We start from the raw sequence: 23,132 nt of genomic DNA on the forward strand, positions 1-23,132 counted from the left end.
GGTGGGGTCTTGCCATGTTCTCAGGCTAGTCTTGAACTCCAGGGCTCAGCCTCCCAAAGTGCTGGGATTACAGACTTGAGCCCTAATGCTCGACCTCCTGGTTCTTGTTAATATCTGGCAGTGAGCGAGCTCTGGTCTGGGAGAAATTGCCAGACAGACAAGAAGAGAGAGGAGGTTAAAGGTGAACCTCATTTCTCTGAGCCTTAATTTCCTCAGATAAGCATCTATCTTGTAAGGTTGTTGTGAGAATGCAATGGGAAACACTTAGAACACTCCTGGTACATTTTGGATGGAGCCATATAAAATTGCTAATATTTGACCATTTTTGCCTCATAAAACAGAAATTCCATGTAGTTCAAACAATAAACTCTGAAACTCTGTAAATGCCGATATTTGTCAACATTTAACTATTAGCAGTTCTAATATTAGTTTTCATGTTTTGCACACACACAGAGTCCACCGAGGCAGCTGGGAGCTCTAACTTCCCTCTAGTACTAGAATTGGGATCTCTGGTGTTTCCCTTTCTTTACAGGTGTGGGAAGGCCCCATGGCCTGGGGTGAGTCAGCAAGGGTCCCACTCAGGACTGACCCCAGGTCCTGTCCTTCCCCTCCCATGACTGGCTTCCCTCATGCCCTGTTCTGGGTGGGGTCTGGAATGCTCTGCTCTCCCAGAGTCAAATGCCATGTCCTGCTGAGCTCAGGAGGAATTTCACAGCCTCTGTACAAACCCAGCCCATGAAGGGACCTGACCCCTGGCCTCTCTCTGAGGACTGCTCACCTTGTCTGCTGGATCCCATGAGCTCAGTGGTAGGAGGAGGGTTGCGGCCATCACGGCTCACAAAAGTCTCCATGGCCCCTGGCTCCAGATTCCTGGATGTTTACACATGTGATTGGGGCTGTTTTCTTGTGCTGAAATCCTGCTAAGGAAGCTCTAGCAGCTTTTGCCTCTTTCCTTCCTCCTTTTCCAAAGATAAACCCTGATACAGAACACACCAAAAACAAAGTCAAAGACAATTGGCACACTGCAGAGAAATGTTTGCAATCTGTATGACAGACAAAGGGTTCACATATAAAGAGCTCTTGGAAATAGAGAAGAAAAAGAGAACAAAAACCTAAGGAAAAAAATGAATAAAAGACATGAGCAGACATTTCATAGAAAAAAGAAAGGCATGTGGGTCTTCAACACAAAACTCTGTTCAGTCCCACAATTAGCGAAATGCATATTAAAATTTCATTAAACTACCATTTCTCATGTACCAAATTGGTAAAAATCCGAAAGCTTGACACTCACTCTGTGTATCTGCTGTCACACACATTACTAGTTTGAATGCGAAATGGAGAATTTGGCAATGTTTAACCAAAAGGCATATACAATTACCCTTGACCCAACAATCTCATTCCAGGAATCTACCCTGAATATATAACTCCACCAATAAATGCGTGTTTATTCATCGTGGCATTATTTGTAAAAGCAAAAGATGGCAAGCAACTCAAATGCACCTCAGCTGGGGGACTGGTTGAATATATTGTGGTTCATTTGCATACTGAGTACTAGGCAGGCTGATAAAAGAATGAGGAAAGTCTCTACGAACATGACTTGTACAGTGATCTCTGGGGTACACTGTTAAATGAAAAAGCAAGATGCAAAGCAGGGTATATATGGTTATCTTTTGTGTAAGAAACAAATACAAATAATAATATTTATTTATTTGCTTAGTTTGCAAAATAGAAACTAAGTAAAATAATTGCATATTCAGTGGGGATGGGGTTCTGATGAGTAGAGTGGAGAAGATAAAGACGAAGGAAAACTTTTCTGAGTGCACATTTCATATAATTCTACTTTTTTTTCTTTTTGAGACAGGGTCATGCTCTACAGCCCAGGCTGGAGTGCAGTGGCACTACCTAAGTTCACTGTAACCTCTCCCCCTGGATTTAAGTGATTCTCATGCCTCAGCCTCTGGTATAGCTAGGATTACAGGGGCGGGCCACCACTTCTGGCTAACTTTTGTATTTTTAGTACAGATGAGGTTTCACTGTGTTGTCCAGGTTGGTCTCTAACTCCTGACCTCAAGTGATCTACCCATCTCCGCCTCCCAAAGTGCTAGGATTATAGGCTAATTCTAACTTTTGAGCTACGTAAATGTTTTAAATATTTGAAAATAAAATTTAAAAAAGAAGCAAAAAAGCAAACCCTTAAATTGAATACAAACAGAAATAAATGAACCTAACTCTATGCTAAACCAGAAATATTACCTCATGAAGTAAATAATTATTTCAAACAACTTTTTTCTTTTCTTTTTTTTTGAGACGGAGTCTTGCTCTGTCGCCCAGGCTGGAGTGCAGTGGCACGATCTCGGCTTACTGCAACACCTGCCTCCCAGTTTCAAGCAATTCTCCTGCCTCAGCCTCCTGAGTAGCTGGGACTACAGGCGTGTGCAACCATGCCTGGCTAATTTTTATATTTTTAGTACAGACGGGGTTTCACCACATTGACCAGGCTAGTCTTGATCTCCTGACCTCAAGTGATTTGCCCACCTTGGCCTCCCAAAGTGCTGGGATTACAGGCGTGAGCCACTGCACCCGGCCTCAAACAACTTTTAACATAGTATTCTGACTAAAGGGGAATGTGTTCTAAGGAGAGAAACAACTGCAGATGAATTTGAAATTCATTTAGTAGGTTTATTGTTAGAAGTAATCTTAGTATTGTAATTTTGAAACTACTTTATTTTTGTAGAATAAAGCAAATAAGTAAATGTATTAATTATATTAGGAGCTAAGATTTTCAGTGTAAAAGAAAAGAGATATAAAAATTTTGAAAACAAAACATGGTACTAAATTTGAACTTAAAATTTAATATAAACACATATTTTTAAAAAGTTTATGTCCCATCCATGTCCTCTGAAAAGCATTAGAGGCATTGACACCTCAGCAGCAATTAGCATACCTAGAGCCCAAATGGTGGTTTCTAAACACAAAGGTCCTTGGAGCAATGACTGATGCCAGATCTGGAGCAGGAGAAGCACAAGATGAGCCTAAACACCTTTTGTGTCAAGAAACAAGGAGGTGCTCAAAGATGAATGGAAGCCATGTCAAAAGACGACAGGAAACAGCTTGAAGGGGCTTCCTCTAAGCAAATGTAGTCTAATTTGAGACAAATCACAAAGAACAATGATGATATTTAATTGTAATGCGATGAATAAAAGAAGAGTCCCTAGACATGTCCCCCAAAATAAACAGAGAGAGTGTTGGAGAGAGAGAAGACAGAGTGAGACAGAGAAAGAAGGGGGTAAAGGAAAGTTTTTTTCATTGAAAAAGGTCAACTTACACATGTAAAGGGAATAATAGCATGAGAAAAACATTTCACAACCTCCAGTGTAATAATTAATTTAGGAAAAGATCATCAACAGATGCTAAAATCATTAGGTTAAAGATCCCTGGGGAACTGCACAGTCAAAGTAGCACTCCACAAAATTACTAATTATACCTTTGCCATAAAGAAGCCTGCAGGTCATCACCTTAACCAGAAGATCAAATAGCATCACTCAGAGTGAGGCAACCTAATAGGAGACACCAACTGGTGTGATGCAATGTGAAAAATGCAAACGCATATATGAAATACTGTTACCAAAATTGGTTTACCCTGAATCTACTCAAACGTCCGTATTAGTCTGTTCTCAGTCTGCTATAAGGACATACCCAAGACTGGGTAATTTATAAAGGAAAGAAGTTTAATGGAATCACAGTTCGACATGGTGGGGAGACCTCACAATCATGGTGGAAGGTGGAGGAGGAGCAAAGGCATGTCTTACATGGTGGCAGGCAAGAGGGTGTGTACCAGGGAACTGCCATTTATAAAACCATCAGATCTTGTGAGACTTACTCACTAACACGAGAACAGTATGGAGGTAACCACCCCCATGCTTCAATTACCTCCCACCGGGTCCCTCCCATGACACATGGGGATTATGGGGACTATAATTCAAGATGAGATTTGGGAAGGGACACAACCAAAACATATCAGCATCTAAACCTAACTTCTCATTTATAAGACACATAGGGATTCAGGAACAAGTGACTAAACACAATGTGGAAACAATCAGACGAATTCAGAATGTAGGACATTCCACACTGCCTACACTCTTTTAAGAGCCAGTATCACAGTCAGGGCTGGCTACAGATTTTTTGCAGCCCAGTTTAAAGGAAAAAAGTGGGGTCCCTTGTTCAAAAAGCAAGAACAAAAGTACCGTTAAAGATACTAAAAGACAAACCTTTCTTCCATGATCATTCTCTCTTGTTTCATCCTGGTGTTTCTTATTTACTATTTGATGTCATTTTAAGTAAAGAGAAATTAAAATTTTAAGTTATTAGCATAAAATTTACAGTAATCTTCATGATATACAATGCCACTTTTAAATGCAAATGTAAGAGCATTTAACTCATGGTGGAATCGCCAAAATTACACAATTTGTTATTTCATAGTTCATACATGCACATGTATTTTATTCTTATCAGAGCAGTGAAAATGCCGCACAAAATTAACACAGCTGTTTTTATTTCACTTCTATTAATACGTGTGTGTATATATATACAAACAAGAGATATAACATGCATTATGGGTTCACTATATATATATATTTTGAGACAGGGTCTCACTATGTAGTCCAGGCTGGGATGCAGTGGCACAAATATGGCTCACTGCAGCCTTGAGCTCCTAGGCTCAAGTGATCTTCCAGCCTCAGCTTCCTGAGTAGCTCGGATCACAGGTGCACACCACCATGCCCGATAATTTCTTTATTTTTTGTAGAGACAGGATCACACTATGTTGTCTAGGCTAGTCATGAACTCCTGGGCTCAAGTAATTCTCCCACCTTGGCCTCTCAAAGTGTTGGGATTACAGATGTGAGCCACCGGGCCTGGCCTATTTCTCTTCTTGATACACATTCTACCTACTCTCTACCTTCACATACTTATAAATAAAGAAGTACTGAAAAGAAAAAAAAAATTGCTCTATCATTCGCTTTCCATATATGTCATCATTTTCAGTGTAAGTTAACAGGGTAGCATGCTACAGAGAACATATCACTCACTTTATAGAGAATTAAGAGGTGAGTAAGGAAGGATATGATGGCTGAGTGCAGTAGCTCATACCTGTAATCCCAGCACTTTGGGAGGCTGAGGCGGGCAGATCATGAAGTCAAGAGTTTGAGACAAGCCTGACCAACATGGTGAAACCCCATTTCTACTAAAAATACAAAAATTAGCAAGGCATGGTGGTGTGCGCCTGTAATCCCAGCTACTCAGGAGAATCACTTGAACCTGGGAGGCGGAGGTTGCAGTGAGCTGAGATGGCACCACTGCACTCCAGCCTGGGTGACAGAGCAAGACTCCATCTCAAAAACAAACAAACAAACAAAAAGGATATGATAGGGTTCCTTGGTCATTTGTGTTTCTTAGACCACCATTGCCTTCTGTCTGCATTTGAAGCCAGTTCTGGTTTGACAGAAAGCTTCTGGTTTGAATAAAAGTGTCCCACTTACCCAGTCGTAGATGTAACATGCATTATGGGTTCACTAGAATTCCGTGCTTATGGAATATCAGGAACGCTATCCACAGATGGGGTGGCAAGGAATGGCTGTGTACACAGATATTGGGCGTATCTCCTCTGATCAGGCACACAATCCATTGTCCCATCAGACTTCATTTACAAAACCCAAGTTCAAAGATAAAAATATGAAGAATTTCAGGAGAGTGATGGCAGAACATCAAACCAAGCACCGGGTCCTTCAGAGCTCACAGGGCCTTTGCACAGGTCACATGTCCATGAAGCTGGCCCTGGTCCTGTTGCAGTGGGTATGTGCAGAGAGTGTGCTAGATCAGAGGTGGGCAAATATGACCCACGGGACAGATCCACCTCACCCACCACTTTTTTTTTTTTGTACAGTTGCCAGCTAAGAATGGTTTTTATGTTTTTAAATGGTTGTTAATGTAAGTACCTAACTTATTTTGCTTCTTGGCCTGTAAAATCTAAAATATTTACTGTGTACTATCTGGCCCTTTCTGGAATAAGTTTGTTGATCCTGTTCTAGATTAAAAGAGACTAAAGAAAAAAAAGAGAAATTGAGAGACTAAAGAGCAAAACAATGAAATGCAATGAGAGAACTTTGATTGGATCCTTTGAATCTTTGGGAGAGAAATCAACTATAAAATCATGCTTGGGGCAATTGGGGGAAATACAAATATGTAATTGGTGAAGATACACATATTCATTGCACTATTCTTCCAACTTTTCTGCACATTTGAATTTTTCATAATAAAAAAGTTGGGAAGATAATTGCAAAACTCAGGCCTAATGAATTTTGCAATTATTGTCATACATGTTAGACTTTTTTTTTTTTTTTTGAGACTGAGTCTCACTCTGTTGCCCAGGCTGGAGGGCAGTGGCGTGATCTTGGCTTACTGCAACCTCTGCCTCCTAGGTTCAAGTGATTCTTGTGCCTCAGCCTCCCGAGTAGCCACCACCCCGGCTACTTTTTGTATTTTCAGTAGAGATAGAGTTTCATCATCTTGGCCAGGCTGGTCTCGAACTCCTGACCTCAAGTAATCCATCCGCCTTGGCCTCCCAAAGTGCTGAGATTACAGGTGTAAGCCACTGCGTTTGGCCAGGTTAGATTTTAAATATGCCATAAATGATGTTAGTATGCAAGGAATGCTTTGTGCCTGAGCCCAGCATCAGGACTGTCTGTACTTCTCATGGTGGAGCTCCTGGGGTACCCAGTATGCTGTTACATGTTTAACAGCTGGATCTCCAGGAAAAGCAAAGCCAATGTGTAGCATTTGCCAGTCTCCATGGTGTAAATACTCCCATCATGGCTGATTTCAGACTACCTCCGTGATGTCACTCTAGTCTAAGCTGGGCAGACATTTACACAGTCAGCTCTCACAGGCTCACTAGAGTTAGCCACAGCAAATGACTGTGATCCAGCCTAACAAAGGGTTAGATCAGACCAAATGAATCCTGATTCCTCAGGAGCCACTGAATTAGGGTTAGGGTCGTGTTTGGAACCTGGACCCCAGGAAAGGAGGGGCAAATAAGCTCAAACTTAGGGTTAAGGGAGGCTCTCAATGTGAGTCAGCCACCTTCACTGCAGAAACCTGGCTCTTATCAGTGCACTTCTAGGAGACTCCACAGTCTGTCTCCGAGCTGAATGCCCCCCACCTCCCAGCAGACTGCTCACCACTTCCAGACGGCTCACAATACCACTTCCCTAACAGCCCATTCTGGCTTGAGACTCCGAAGGGTGTCTCCATTGTACCCGGAATGTGAACTCATCTGCTTCGACTTACTCTTCTTCTTTCTCCTCATTTCCCACACCAGTCCATGTTCATCCTCCCCTCCAGCCAGGGTGCTCTCCTCGCTGCCCACAAATACAACCAACTTATTCTTCCCGCCAAATTCTCACTAACATTTTGCTAGCTGCAATGACCTGCTCTTATCCCCTCTACCTGAACTCTATGAGTTTATCAATTCTGGTTCAAGGCTCAAACATTCCAGCAATCCCTCCCTGCCTGCTGTAGCTCACCTTGACTTCCTTTTTCTTTACTCACTGCCTCCACTGCAACCACTGCCTCTTTTATCATCACCTTCACCACTACCTCCAGTGCCTTCATCTCCTTCATCACCTCCACTATCACTGTTCTTTTTTTGTTTTGTTTTGTTTTTTGGTTTTTGGTTTTTGTTTGTTTGAGATGGAGTCTTGCTCTGTTGCCCAGGCTAGAGTGCAATGGCGTGATTTTGGCTCACTGCAACCTCTGCCTCCCAGGTTCAAGCGATTCTCCCACCTTAGCCTCCCAAGTAGCTGGGATTACAGACACCCGCCACCACGCCTGGCTAATTTTTGTATTTTTAGTAGAGACGGAGTTTCACCATGTTGGCCAGGCTGGTCTTGGACTCCTGACATCAGGTGATCTGCCCACCTTGGCCTCCCAAGATGCTGGAATGACAGGCATGAGGCACCGTGCCCAGCCCCATCACTGTTTCTTTACCTTCACTACGGCCATCACTCCCACCACCACCATGGTCAGCCCCTCCAGCTTTTCTGTATTCGTTTCTTCTCCTACATCATCTCCACTATGACTGGTCCACTACTTCCACTACCACTTGCGTCATTACTTCTTCTTTTTTGTTTTTGAGACAGGATATCACTTTGTTGCCCAGGGTGGAGTGTGGTGGCCAGATCACAGCTCACTACAGCCTCCACCTTCTGGGATCAAGCCATCCTCCTACCTCAGCCTCCCAAGTAGCTGGGACTACAGGTGTGTGCCACTATGCCTGGCTAATTTTTATATTTTATGTAGAGATTGGGTTTTGCCATGTTGCCCAGGCTGGTCTCAAACTCCTGAGTTCAAGCTATCTGCCTGCCTTGGCCTTCCAAAGTTCTGGGGTTACAGAGGTGAGCTACCGTGCCCGGCCAGCCTCATCACTTCTACCATCACTGCTCCATGACCTTCCTTGTTATTTTCTTAATCATTATCTCCATCACTTCCAATGTTACCTCCACTGATGAGCCCACTCTATCTCCTCATCACCTCCACCACTCCACCATGATCTTCCCTACCACATACACCATCACCACCTTCATCCCTATCATCCTACCCCATCTTTGCTACCTTTATTTCCCTGGCTTAATCTCAGCTATCAACTCCACCATCATTACCACCACTATTTGTGCCATTAGCACTATAGCTATTTCTTTGTCCTCTATCCTTAGCCTCCTCTTTCCCCTCATTATTATCAGATTTTCCTGTCTCCATGTCCCCGACACTGAGCATAGTAACTTTATGTCTAGTCCTTGCCTATAGGTGACATCCATGTAAAAATGAGATAGACACCTGTATGAAGAAAGTAACTTCAGATATTGCTCAGAGCCCATAGACGAGAGCATTTGCAACCTTTCTCAGGCACTGAAGTGATTGGTACACTTGAGCGTGGTGGGGGAAGAGAAGATAGGGGCTGGCTATAGGGTGACTCTACAGGCTGGACAGCTCCCAGCTCTGAGTCCTGCTTCCTCATCATTATCACAACTGGGCTCACCTGGGCTTGAGGCCAGCACCACAGGAAGCTCCAGTGGTGCCCAACTGGGCTGGATGAGTGGTCATTCCATCCCAGCCCTTGGTCTGCCCTGTCTGCGAGGCTTGGTGGGAAAGCACGCTGCTGTACAAGACTCCAACCTCAAATGGTCGGGCACCCATCCCAAACAGCCCCAGCTTCCCTTAATCATCACTCTGACTCTCCCATCCCCGAAATTATCAAAAACGCTCCTTGAGCCTATTTTTGTTTGCCTCCCTACTGTCTCTAGGATGGATTAATTCCAGATGTTTGCAGCTTCCTGGGTAAAGCATTGCTTCCCATTATTATTATTATTATTATTATTAATTTATTTTTTTTTTTTGAGATGGAGTCTCGTTTTGTTGCCCAGGCTGGAATGCAGTGGTGCGATCTTGCAAGCTCCGCCTCCTGGGTTCACGCCATTCTCCTGCTTCAGCCTCCTGAGTAGCTGGGACTACAGGTGCCCGCCACCGCGCCCAGCTAATTTTTTGTGTTTTTAGTAGAGAAGGGGTTTCACTGTGTTAGCCAGGATGGTCTCGATCTCCTGACCTTGTGATCTTCCCACCTCAGTCTCCCAAAGTGTTGGGACTACAGGTGTGAGCCACCACATCCGGCCCCAAAACATCCTTTTTTAAACCTCTTGGGGGTATTTCGTTTCCACCACAAGGTTCAAGTGCTGAACTTTCTCCATACTCTTCATGCCATCACACTTGGCGCACTTTCTCTCTTCTTTCCCTCTAGAGAATGAATAAAACAAACATTTAAATCTATTGTCAGTGTAAATCCCTGCATGCTTTGCTAGGTGTAATTGCTCTTTCCCAAACCTCCCTTTGTGTAGCAATGCCTTTCTCATGGTGAATGGGACATAAGTCATGACAACATGAAAACCATGCCATCAGTTATGCCTTCAGAGGAGAATTCAAAGAAGAGCAGGGCATAAAAGTCTCCTTTAGATCTGGCATTTGCCTTCTGCTCTGGCCTCTCTCTTGGCACCATGCTTCTTTCCCGCGTGCCCCCTGCCATGTGCTAAGCCCTCAAGTAAGTTTTCAAGGCACTGTTCTCTCTACCTTTGGACACGGGGCTTCCACCACCTGGAATGTCCTTCCTTTTCATCTGATTCAAGACCCAGCTGAGGTCCCTAGAAACCTTCCCTGATGCTCCCAATGCCCCTGTATCCCCTCAATCAGAGCATTTCACCCACTTGCCTATCACTGTCCATTTAGGATTCCCCATCAGGCTGCATTATTGCCCCGCTGTCCTCACCGTCCTCTGTGATCTTCACAATGGAGGGACTGTGGCATCATTGCTGACTTGAAATAGCTTGTATTATTGGTTTGGGATGTCTCATGTAAAGAGTTCCTGGAGTCATGTTTCTTACCTATAAACCATGTCAAGAAGGGCCATTAAAAAAAAGGCATAAGGGTGGGAGAATTCAGTGCTTCTACGAGAGGAACTTCTGTTTCAGAATACACACAGAAGGAAAATGTTGGGAACTTGGACAACCAGGTGGTGGTGGAGGTGCACCGCGGTGGCCCTGCCCAGCAATGCTAATAGCAGGGCCAGGCTTAACTCCCTGGCTGGGCTGGGGGCTACCAGCTACCTCTCTGCTGGGGCCCCTTGGTTCTGTGCTTGCTTGGACCCACTTTCCAATTTTGAAAAGACACCTTTTCTTTTACAATGACTTGTAGTTTCATCAGCTGAGCTACACAGGTTCATTTTTTAGCAGCCACTTCTTTGGAGCCATAGCTCACATCTTTCCTGGACTTTCAATATGGGATTTTAAAATAGTCTTGTGGCTTCCTGTGAACTGTTTACTTGTAAAACAGGAACAAATTCTATTAATTTCTATTTTTTCTGAACAGTATTTTTCTATAGTTCCTCTTACTAAAAATGACAGGTTTTTGTTTTTATTTTTGTTTTGGTTCTTCCCCTATCACCAGGAGGTAAAGTTTAATGAAGTTGTTGTGTGTTGAGTTGGCAGGTTTATCCAAATATCTCTCCTGTGGAAGACCCAGGTCACTACACAGGACCAAGTTTCGTGTGTGTCCCTTCCCTGTGGGTTCTAAACCACAGTGCCTGCACTGGGCCTTGCTTGTTTATCTTCTTGTCAAACAGCCCTTCCATTCTGTGTTTGAATGTGGTTCTTGCTGCTTTCATATTGGGCATGCAGTGTCATGCATGACCAATGTAGGTAGACATGGAGCTGCCTGTCCAGAACCCCATCAGCACAGTCCTTCCCTGGCAGTATTTGTGGGAAGAGAAGAGCTGCAGCATGGTTGAGCAGTGGGCAGCTGAAGATCCAGTTCGCTGGAAGCAGAATCAGCTCCACTGTGGTTTGGGACCAGTGAGTTACAGCCAGTGTGCAAGGGTCTCACTGAATAGTAGGTGACCACTTGGGACCCTAAAGAGGGAGTTGTTCCCCTCAAAGACCTTGCTCTCCCTGGCTTCTCTGGCAGATCCCTTTCTCTCCCTTGTCCTTTCCAACAGGGCACATCCACTCTGTTTACGCATGTAAGAGGTAATTGCAGAGCACCATTAGTGGGTCATTGCTCTCACACTCAAATGTAACTTGAGAAGACTTAATTAGGTAGCTTGGACCAGGACCTCCCACCTTCACCTCCAGGTTAATCAGATAAGCAGTGCCCTTCCAGGGACCACTTGCTTTTGTTTCACTTTTATCTGTCTCCCTCCTGAACTGAGGCGGGTAGCCCTCTGCATGGCCCTTTCGGGGCTCTTCTCCTTTCAAACCTGTGGCTAAACTCTTCTTAGAAGATTACAGGCCAGGCGCAGTGGCTCACATCTGCAATCCTAGCACTTTGGGAGGCCAAGGTGGGCGGATCACCTGAGGTCAGGAATTCAAGACCAGCCTGCCCAACATGGTGAAACCACGTCTCTACTAAAAATACAAAAATTAGCTGGGTGTGGTGGTGGGTGCCTGTGGTCCCAGCTACTTTGGAGGCTGAGGCAGGAGAATCCTTGAACCCAGGAGGCGGTGGTTGCAGTGAGCCAAGATCACACCACTGGACTCCACCTTGGGTGACAGAGTGAGACTCTGCCTCAAAAAAAAAAAAATTACATTATTATTTTATCTGGACTAAAGTATGCTGGGTATTATGAATAAAGCTGCTACAGACATATTTGTGCATGTCTCTTTGGTGAATATTTGGACTCCTTTCTGTTGGCTGTGTACCCAGAGGTGGAATTTCTGGGTCATACAGTGCTGTTCACCTTTAGGAGATCCGACCAAACATTTTTCCAAAGTGCTTGAACCAATTTACCCTCCCACCAACCATAGATGAGAGTTCCAGTTGCTCTGAGCCCTCCCCAACACTTGGCATTGTCAGTCTTTGATTTCACTTTTTCTGATGGGTTTGTAGTAATGTCTCATTATGGCTTCAGTTTGTGTTTCACTGATGAATGATGACGTTTGTGTGTTTTGTTTTGTTTTTTTCTGAGACAGAGTCTCACTCTGTCCCCCAGGCTGGAGTGCAGTGGCAAAATCTCGGCTCACTGCAAGCTCCACCTCCTGGGGTCACGCCATTCTCCTGCCTCAGACTTACGAGTAGCTGGAACTACAGGCGCCCGCCACCACTCCCAACTAGTTTTTGTATTTTTAGTAGAGGTGTTGGCCAGGATGGTCTTGATCTCCTCACCTCGTGATCTGCCTGCCTCAGCCTCCCAAACTGCTGGGATTACAGGCATGAACCACTGTGCCTGGCCTGATATTGGGTATTTTTTTTACAAGTGTAATAGACATTTGGATAGCATTTGTTAAGTTCATATTCAAATATTTTGCCTATTTTTAAATTGTTATTTCTTTTTATTGACTTGCGGAGTTTCAAAAATAAATATTTTAAACATGACTACTTTGTCAGGTATCTGTATTACAAACATTTCCCAGTCTGTGGCTTATCTATTCTTTTTCTTAGTGATGTCTTTGGATAAAGGACATAAATAAAGTTCATTTTTTTCTTTAGTGATTAATGCATTTATGTCCTGTTTATAAATTCTTGCTCTCCCCAAGGTCATGAAGATATTCTCCTATGTTTTCTTGTGGAAGACTGACTGTTTTACCCTCCCAACTTAGGTCTATAATCCATTTTGAATTAATTTTTGCATGAAGTATAAGTTAGGGGTAAAAGTTAATTTTTTCCAAATAGATATCCAATTGCTCTAATATCATTTATTGCAAGACAGTTTTCCCTCACAAATAGCAACGGAATGTTTGTTGAAAAACATAGCAGCTTTATTCATAATAGCCCCAAACTGAAAACAACCCAATGTCCCTGAATGGGTAAACAAATTGTGGCACATCTGCTTAACGGAATACTTCTCAGCAATCAGAAGAATGAATCATTCTTGAATGAAGAATGAATAGATTATTGATATGCATGACAATACGAAAGAATCTCAAAAACATTATGTTGAGGAAAGGCAGACAGAGATAAAAGAATGCATAGTGTTTGGTCCCATTTATATGAGGAAAAGCTAATGTGTGGTGATAAAAGAATAGGCCAGGCAGGTGGCTCATGCCTGTAATCCCATCACTTTGGGAGGCTGAGGCAGGCAGATCACAAAGTCAGGAGTTCGAGACCAGCCCGGCTGATACAGTGAAACACTGTCTCTACTAAAAATAACAAAAAATTAGCCAGGCATGGTGATGCGCACCTGTAATCCCAGCTACTTGGGAGGCTGAGGCAGGAGAATTTCTTGAAACCAGGAGGTGGAGGTTGCAGTGAGCTGAGATTGTACCACTGCACTCAAGTCTGGTGACAGAGAGATTCCGTCTCAAGAAAAAAAAAATGTCAGAACAGTGGGTCACCACGGGGAGGGGCAGGGAGGATGTTCACTGGGTAGGGCACTTTCAAGGCACTGTTCCTGTGCCAGGCACTATCACCTGGCTGTGAAGGTCAAGAGAGAGAGAAGGTGGCATCAGTTTGGAGGCTGTTAACGCAGAGTAATGCTACCTGTTTACATCTCTGCTGGCTTATTGCCATTTCTTCTCTGAGCAGCCTTGGGGGCAATGGGACCTTTCCAGGACTGTGTCAGGGCGTTAGTTCCTTTCTGTAGAATGCCAGAATGTGCAAACTCCTAGAGTCCTAATCATTAGCTCTAAAAGCTGTCTTAAGACTTATTGGGCTGAGCCTTCTCGTTTTTGTAGATAAGACACCTGGAGCTGACAAGAAAGGGAACATTTCTAGGAGCTAAAAGAATTCCATTGTCATCATCATCTTTGTCCTCATGGCTACTAAGATTTTGAAGACTTACAATGACTTACTACATGCGAAGCACTGTGCCAAGGCTTCTGATTAATTCTCCCAACAAGCCCGTGAGGAGTGTTAGTGTTAGCTCTCAGTATAGAGGAGGAGTTTGGAGCTTGAAGAGGCCCAGTTCCTAGCTCCCATGGCCACGGGTGCTAGCCTCAGGCTGCGCTGAGTCTACGTCATCTGTCACTCTGGGCCCCTCCAGGTCTTCCATTTCTCAAGCACGTGATTGCTGTAGTCTCAATGCTTAGATGGTTTTGAGTGGTCCTGGCCCTCTGTTCTGGGATGGTCTGGAGCCACTCATGGCACCCTCACGGGTCCTCCCCTGTCTGCTCTAGCCCTGAGGCTGCATTCATAGAGGAGCTTCTTCTGGAAGTGCAGGTGTGCTGGGCCTGTCTCAGAGCTGGTTCCATTGAGGTGGCCTGCATCTTCTCTTCTTGGCTTTGTCTGCATAGTGTTGGGCCAATCCCATTTGGGCTCCCCTTATGAACCCAGCCTTGAGGGGTAGTGTGAGGCTCCTTTTTGTATGGGCCTGTAGAAGACTCATGAGCAAGTGTGAATGATGGATGATTCATCTTCACACAAACCTACAGTTCCCCCTCAACCCCGGAGTCCCAGATTTTCTCAATCTTTCCCCATTGGGTGGGGACTTTACAGATAGAAGTGACACACAGAGAAGAAACCCTAAACCAACTTGAGACTTCTTTCCTACCTTGTAAACCATAAGGCCATATCTGTACGTGCATGTATGCACACACACACACACCTTCACGGGGGTCAGAGCCATGGGTTTCCAGATTGGGGCTATCTTTAACAGGAGAGGCAGATCTGTGCAGCAGGATTTAAAGGGGGGTGCTGGACATTTACTTTCTTCTTGACTCATCTGGCCACTACCCAGTGTCCCCTTCCTTTTGTGTAGGTTATGGGACCCTGCTGGGATTCCCTGTCCTCCACTAGATCTGAATCTGGCTGCCTGAAGCTGCACTGAGACCAGGAGAAATAACCCTGGGGGGGTCTCAGCCAAGTGCAGTGGGATGTCGTGTCCACTGGGACATCTGCCACGGGCATGGGAGAGCTGGGGATGGACAGCTCAGGGACCTTTGCCCCTCTGCTCTCAGGAACCAAAGACAACCCTTAGCAGCCTCCTGGCTACCCCATTTTCCCTGGGGAGAGGAAGGGAAAGTGAGGGACAGAAAAGAGAGGAATAAGAAGGAAAAAAAGGAGGAGGAACCCCTTTCACTGTCTCAACCGTGCGCCCATCATGCCCTTTTGGATCAGGGTGGGGGACCAGCAGGTCCTCCTCCCTAAATAAATGACTGTGATTTAGGGGTTACTTCCAGGCAGGGCCCCAGAGGTGTCTGTTTTTAAATATAATCACAGAGTTGGCTTCAAATGTTTTCAGGCCAGGCATGGTGACTCATGCCTGTAATCCCAGTACTTTGGGAGGCTGAGGTGGGTGGACCACCTGAGGTCAGGAGTTTGATACCAGCCTGGCCAACATGATGAAACCCCATCTCTACTAAAAATACAAAAAATTAGTTGGGCATGGTGGTGGGTGCCTGTAGTCCCAGCTACTTTGGAGGCTGAGGCAGGAGAATCGCTTGAACCTGGGAGGCAGAAGTTACGGTGAGCCAAGGTTGTACCGTTGCACTCCAGTCTGGGCAACAAAAATGAAACTCCATCTCAAAATAAAAGTATTCTCAGAGTATATTGGGGCCAAAAGTTGGGTCCTGTACAATCAGAAATATGGGACACTGATCTGTGCATTTACTGTTCCAGTCAACAAATCTACAGATTCCCTACTGTGCTAGGTGCTGATATAGTGACGAGAGCACAGTCATGATTCCTGCTCTTTGCTCTACCATTTGGAGGGGAAGGTTTCCAGTGGATCTAGGTGAGAACTGATGATACTCAGGGAGAGGAGAGGGATTCGCCCAGGGAGAAAGAGCCACGGTAGGGAGACAGGCAGAGTTAAGTAATTGTGACAGACACTGTGTAGACGCAAAACCTAACCTATTTAGTATTTGGCTCTAAAGTGTACAGTCCCTGATCTAGGCTACAGACTACTTGAGGACAGGATCCCCATCCAATGCATTTTTTGGAGCCCACAAAGTCCATTGCACAGAGCCTGGCATGTGCTTGCTGGTTGGTAAGTGTTTGTTGTATGAGCAAGGGTGAGGATGAGGTGGGCTAACGATGGGGTCTGGTGGAGAAGAGCCAGAAGGAAAAAAAGAAGGAAGGGAGAAGATGAGGGACTTAGGGTCAATTCTCCTTCTTTGTGAATTTGCCTCCTTGCTGAGATTTATTTGTAAGTTCCAAATCAACACTTGTGGCCCTGTTACAGTCATTCACAGGTAAGTGCAGAGCAGTGAAAAGGTTGAGTCACCAAATACACATTCTCCCACTGAGGCTGAACAAGGGTACATTCTGCCTTCTTTCAGTGCTTGTCTATAAGCAAGTGTCCTTTTCACGGTCTGTTTAGTTCCACGCTATTTTGCATTTTTGTGCTTTACAGTGGTGGTTTTGCTGTTTAACATGGCCTGCAGGTGTTGTGCTGAAATGTGGCCTAGTGTTCCTGGGTTCAAGGCTGTGATGTGCCTTATGGAGAAAATATGTGTGTTAGATAGGCTTTGCTCAGGCATGAGTTACAGCGCTGTTGGCTGTGAGTTCAATGTTAATGAGTCAATGACCCGTATTAAGTCTATTGTCTTTAAATAGAGACGTACATAATACAAGGTTATGTATTGGTTGGTTGAAGATGATGTGACCAGCAGCTTTCATGCAACTAACCCTCTATTTCCCTTAGGAACAGGGTTCTGGATTTACCAACTTAGTGTTCAAGGCAACTTTGTAGGACGTAACTACCACGAATAAGGAGAATTTTTTATTTTTTTAATTTTTTTAATTTTTTTTTTGAGGGAGGATCTGGCTCTGTCACCTGGGCTAGAGTGCAGTGGCACAATCATGGCTCACTGCAGCTTTGATCTTCCGAGCTCAAGCGATCCTCTTACCTCAGCCTTCCCAGTAGCTGGGACTAAAGCGTATGCCACAACGCCCAGAAAACTTTTTAGAAAATTTTTCACAGACAAGCCGTTTCACCATATTGCCCAGGTTGGTCTCCAGCTCCTGGGTTCAAGTGATCCTCCTGCTTTGGCCTGCCAAATCTCTGGGATTACTGGTATGAGCCATCTCACCCCCCCGAAAGAAAGAGAATTGACTGTAGATCAAGGAAGTGGTGTGGAACAGACCAGGTCTGTTAGAATTAACCAAGAGAGGAGAGGGGCAGTGTGAAATGATGTGGCTGCTGGAGGGCGGGTGGGTAGTGGCCAAGTGCTGAGATTTCTTTGGGCCATGTCAGGGCCAGCAGCTGTGAGGAGGACAACTGGGATGTTAGTGCTTTCAGGCAGAGGCCACAGCACAGAGCAGGGAACCTCACAGCAAAGGACCTGAGCCCCCCAGGCACCCAAGGGGAGGTAAGGAAAGGTGACCGAGCTGGAATGCAGGGCAGGGCAGAGGGTTGAACACACCTGGAAGGGAAGCTCTGTGACCAGAAGCGCACTCCCGGGTGCAGTGGGGAACTGAGCCTTGAGGATAGGGGCCGTCTCTTTCCTCCATGGTGTGGGAGACAGAGCGGACACGACTTCTCAGCCTGCACTGGGTTTCCTGAGCCTCAGGTTTGGGCACAAGCCATCAGTGTGCCCTCAATTGCCCCCAGAGCAGAGGAGCGCTGTGCTGGGCACCAGGCTTGGCTCTCGGGCCTGCTGGCCATGGGTGAGGTCAGGGGCAGGGGGTGCCTTATAGAGCAGAGAGAGGGGAAGAAGGCCAGGGCATTCATGGGGGATATTTGCCCCATCCCTTACGTTCCTGAAAGGCGTAGTGGACGTTGAACTGTAGAGACCCCTCCCCAGGGAGGCACCCCCTCCCTGCCCCTGCCCAAGTAAGACTGGCTGATTTAGAACTGTGTTAATCCTTGCCACGAGTCTGAAAGTCACCAGGGAGGAAACTGCTGCCCACCCCATGCCACTCCAGGCACACCTTGTTATGCCAATGTTATGTTTTCACACAAATAACCTTTTATTGGTGTTGTTTAAGAAAACTATTAAGTCATCGATTTTCAAAGTGGAAAGTACCTAAAGATGTCTAGTTTCTTAGCAAGAAGCAAGTAAAATATTATCATCCCCATGCTGCAGATGAGGAACAGGGCCCAGGGCCCCCAAGCCGACGGAGCGGAAGGGGAAGATGGGGGCTTGGACGCAGGTCTCTTCTCCCGATAAAGGTTTCCCCTACACTGGTTCTCTCTTCTTCTCCCACCTGGATTTGGACCTGAATTTCCCCCCTTCGGCCCTTGTTTCCCTCCAGGAAGTGCCAGTGTAAGGATGCCACATGTCAGCTGTGAATCGGTCCATCTCTTCCTGCTCCTGCTCGCTTTGGTCACCCCGTGTCCCTCGTGCCCTCTGTCCCAGTCCCTCTCTGTTTGTAACCCACTGTTCACAGCTGTTCTCTGTGGCACCACGAGGGGTGCAGGCAGGGGTGGGCTCCTGGCTGGAGCAGGGTTCTGTGACTCGTCCCAAACAAGCCTTGCTCTGTGTGCCGTGCTGCTGAGGCCAGCTGCTGGGAGAAAGCAAAGGAAAGAAAATTTGTTTTAAAAAAGCCCAGGTGAAGGCAGCCAAGACAAATACACCCAGCCAAGGGAGCAGGAGGGCTGGAAGATTCCAGATGCAGAGGCCTCCCTCCATTGCCATGGTCTGATCAAGTGGCTGGGCAGGGCGAGGCGGGGGAGGGAAAGTGCTCAGGGCAGGGGGCTCTTTACCTGCTTCCTTCTGAGCCCAGGCAAGAGACGTTTTCCTGAGGACGGGCCATGATTGGGGTTGTGGGAGGGGGAGTGGTGGCGCGAGGAGGAGTCAACACAACCCAAGCTTGGCTGGAAACCCAAGGGCCCACCATGGTCAGCTGGGGCAGGGGCATGTGGACAACACCAGGCTTTGTCCCAGTTTAAGACCAGCTAAGGGACTCTGCCCTCCTGCTCTCTGTCCCATTCCCAGGCCCCCGCCTCACTCACTCTTCTGCCATGCTGCCCTCTGTCAACACCAGCCCGAGCGAGGGGGGCTGGGGGAATATGTGGTTTTATCCTTTATTGCTGTTCTGGGAATCAAACCTGGGCCTCATGGAAATGTACCCTCCAAAAGGACAGCCATGGTCTCCCAGCACGGGACGTTTACCCAGGGCGGGCCCTGGTGAGTCGGGGGGGCACTCGTCCTGGGAGAGAGTGCCTGCCGGCGGGTTGCAAGCATAAACAGTAAGGGCATTTTGCTGCTGCTTCACTCTTCACCAACACAGAGAGAGAGACAGAGAGAGAGAGCAGAACTTGCTGCAAAGTTGGCGCGAGAGGGAGGACCACATGGGGCTAGAGCCAGTCCTCGGACCTGGTTTGGGCAAATGCCCATGGAGCTGGGTCACTGGGCAGAGGCTTTGGGGTCTGCAAACTGAGACTCCCCTAGAGTGCTGGAAGCAGACACATGTTGGCCTAATGCCAGGGCAGACACATGGGGCAGGCCCAGAGTGGGCAGAACAGTGGGACAGGAGCCTCCATGGGCGACGCGCCGTGTATCTGAGGCCTCCTGGCCAAGACCCCGAGTGTCTTTCCAAATTTGTGGAGGGCAAGCCTCTGAAGAGAGGAATGATGTGCTATAGGGCCCCAGCAAGGAGCTGGGACAATGGACCATAGAACCTGGAGACAGAATTAGACTCTAATAAGGGAGAACTTATTAGGAATTGGGAAGTCTTTCTGAGGACAGATGATGTGTTTTAGAAGCTAATGAGTTAAAATGAGTTATCTGCCATTAAAAGCATTCAAAAAAAAGGTATGGTAGCCACTTAGGAGGGGAGTCACAAATTAAATGAATGGCTGCGACACACATCCTTAAAGGGCTCGTCCTATCCTGAGAGTCTTTCAGTCCTAGAAATTGTGTAACACACATGGTGGCAAATGCCCTAATCTCACTGAATATCAGTTTCCCCCTCTGAAAAATGGAAATGTTGCTGCTTACCCTTTTTTAGGTCACATCACAGTGAAGCCCAAATGAGCTTTGAAACCCTCAAGACTATAGTGACATGTAACATGTGGCCAGTAGAAGTTCTCAGTAAATATATGTGGCCATTAAATCATCAAGATCAGTAATTGAAGGTGCCAAAGTCAAGACCCCACTATCTACTGAAGGCCCTCAAGTCTCCACGTCAAGCCACACCTCATTATTTCCTCTATCAACAGACAGATTACACACACACACACGCACACACACACACACACACACACACACACACTCTTTCTCCCTTCCCTAAAGAATCTTTCCATTTAGTTGGGGAACAGGTCTGTCTCCTCCATCTGTAACTTGCACTTTTTCTTTTTAAAGATTGAACTCAAAAATCATCTCTTCTAAGTTCTTTATCCCCTACTCGCTCTATTTGGGCTAGACTAGGTGCCCCTTCTTGCCTGAGCTAGTATTTACCATAGCGCTTCCATTACTCCTTGTTTTCTTGCTTATCTTTCCCACCAGGCTGGGGTCCTTGAGGGCAGGGATGGCATTTAATGCATCACCATGACAGGATAGCTTAGCTGTAAAGGGTGTGCGCTTTGGAATTGAATACCCCTGTATTAGACTCCCAGTTGGCTCTTGGCCAAGTGTAGGAACTTGGTCTCCCAGAGTCTCAGCTTTATCATCTATTTAATGGGGATCCTAAAGTGGGGCTAAGAATACTCAGAGTTGTTGTGAGGATTAAAGAAATAAACACTATATGTGGAGTGCTTAGCATTGGGTCAGGGACGCAGTAAATGTCCAGTAGATTTAGCCATGGTGACTATGACAGAGCTAGGGCCTAACACACAGCAGGAGCTTAAATGTGGGTGACTTGCAGATGGAGAAAAGACTGAACAAATAGATGTTTGCCGGTCCCTGGCTAGCAAAGCTGGACTCATAATGACTTTTTGTGGGCCCCAAGGACTGGTCTCCATGCGCTGAAAATGGCACTGCTGGGAGTCAAGAAGAAAGGTGAGACTCTCAATGGCAGGGAACTGAGAGAAACCAAGGAGCCAGAGCTGTTCTAGGATCCTTCAGCAGAGGCCGGGGAGGGTGGTCACTGGCTCGCTCCCCCTTGTTGGGAAGTGTCCCTGGTGCCAAAGCCTGGGTTCCATCCACTCTTACAGCAGCCTCGCTCCAGGCTGACCACTGCTTCTGGAGTTCATTGAAGGAAAGTGGCGGGAGGTGCACGTGCACTGGAGCCACTCGTTGTCCAGCTAGGGCTGTGCAAGCAGACACACAACAAAGCAGCCCATTGAAGGCTGGTAAACAGCCTGCAGAAGGGACACTGTGTTCCACATTGACGGACATGCACCAGGCTCTATTTAAAGACCCACACACTGGGATTAGCACAGGTACGTTTATTTCTAATTGTCCACGTGGCCCTCTGTGATTCTCTCGGAAGAGTGACCTCACTTCCTGGTTGACCCAAAATAACCTCTCCCCACCATCCCAAGACATTTTTGTTGTTCTGGGTCTTGTCATTCAAACAAACAACCTAGTCTATTAGGTCTTTTATTTTTCTCTTTTTCTGAAACGTGGTTCAGCCAGGTCCCTCTTAGAGGGCTGAGCTTTGGCCAAACATGGATGCTTGAAATGTAATTACTTTGATGTCACCAAGTAGCAAAGAAACCAGGTTTTTGGCGGGCGGGGTGAGGAGCACCAGGTGAAATATGGGGCACCTGCAAACTTGGAGCCCACAACTGTTGCTCTCTGGCTGGCTGAAAATAATTTTTGAGAGTGCAAAGAGAGAAAAATGACTCCTGGGTCAAAACTACCCCCTTCCTCTCCAGCCACTCATGGGGAAGGAACCAACAATGTCAGGGGCAGGTGGGGAGAGGGTGGGCTTCTTACCTGCCTGTGCCTCAGTTTCTCCACCTACAAAAACCAACTCATAAGGTTGCAGCAAGGGTTAAATAAGGTGACACTTGCAAATCAGTCAGAGCAGTGCCTGCATCATGGTAGATCATCTCTTATTACTATTCCCACTTTAGAGATGAGGGACTGAGGCTTGCAGACTTGCCCAAGGTCACACAGCAAGTCGATGGTGGAAATGGGATTCAGATCTGGGTCAGTCTCATCCAGAGCTGGTGAGCTTTGGAGCTGAAGGGACTGAGGGACACCTTGCCTTCCTTCCCCTCACTCACACAGTGAGGGGGCTCAGAGAAATAATGTGGGACCTAGAATTCTGGGAGCCCGAGTATGTGGACGGGATTATCACAATAGCTAGCATTTAGTCACACTTCTTCCCGCTAATGTTCAATACTTATACAGCTTTCATTATGTGCCAGCACTGCTCCAAGCACCTTATGTGCATTCACTCATTTAATTCCTGTAATAATCCCCTGTGAGTTGGCTACCATTATTATAATCCCCTTTTTACAGATGAGGAAACTGAGGCACAGAGAGGTTAAATAACTTGTCAAAGCCACATGGCTGGTGCATGCTGGGATTCAAACACATGTCTAGCTCTGGCATCCATGCTCTTAGCCATCATATACACATACACTTCACACTGCAACTTGCACCTCAGCACCCTTCATTCTTCATTCCCTTCATTCTTCATCATTTTTTCTTCTTTCCACAGAATTTGTCACTCTCTAACTTGCTGTATTCATTACTTATTGTGTCTCTCATTGACTGTCTTCTCCTGCCCTTAATGAATGTAAGCACCAGGAGAAAGCAGCT

The sequence above is a fragment of the Macaca thibetana genome, chromosome 7, assembly GCF_024542745.1.
Source record: "Macaca thibetana thibetana isolate TM-01 chromosome 7, ASM2454274v1, whole genome shotgun sequence".
Lineage (NCBI taxonomy): Eukaryota > Metazoa > Chordata > Mammalia > Primates > Cercopithecidae > Macaca > Macaca thibetana.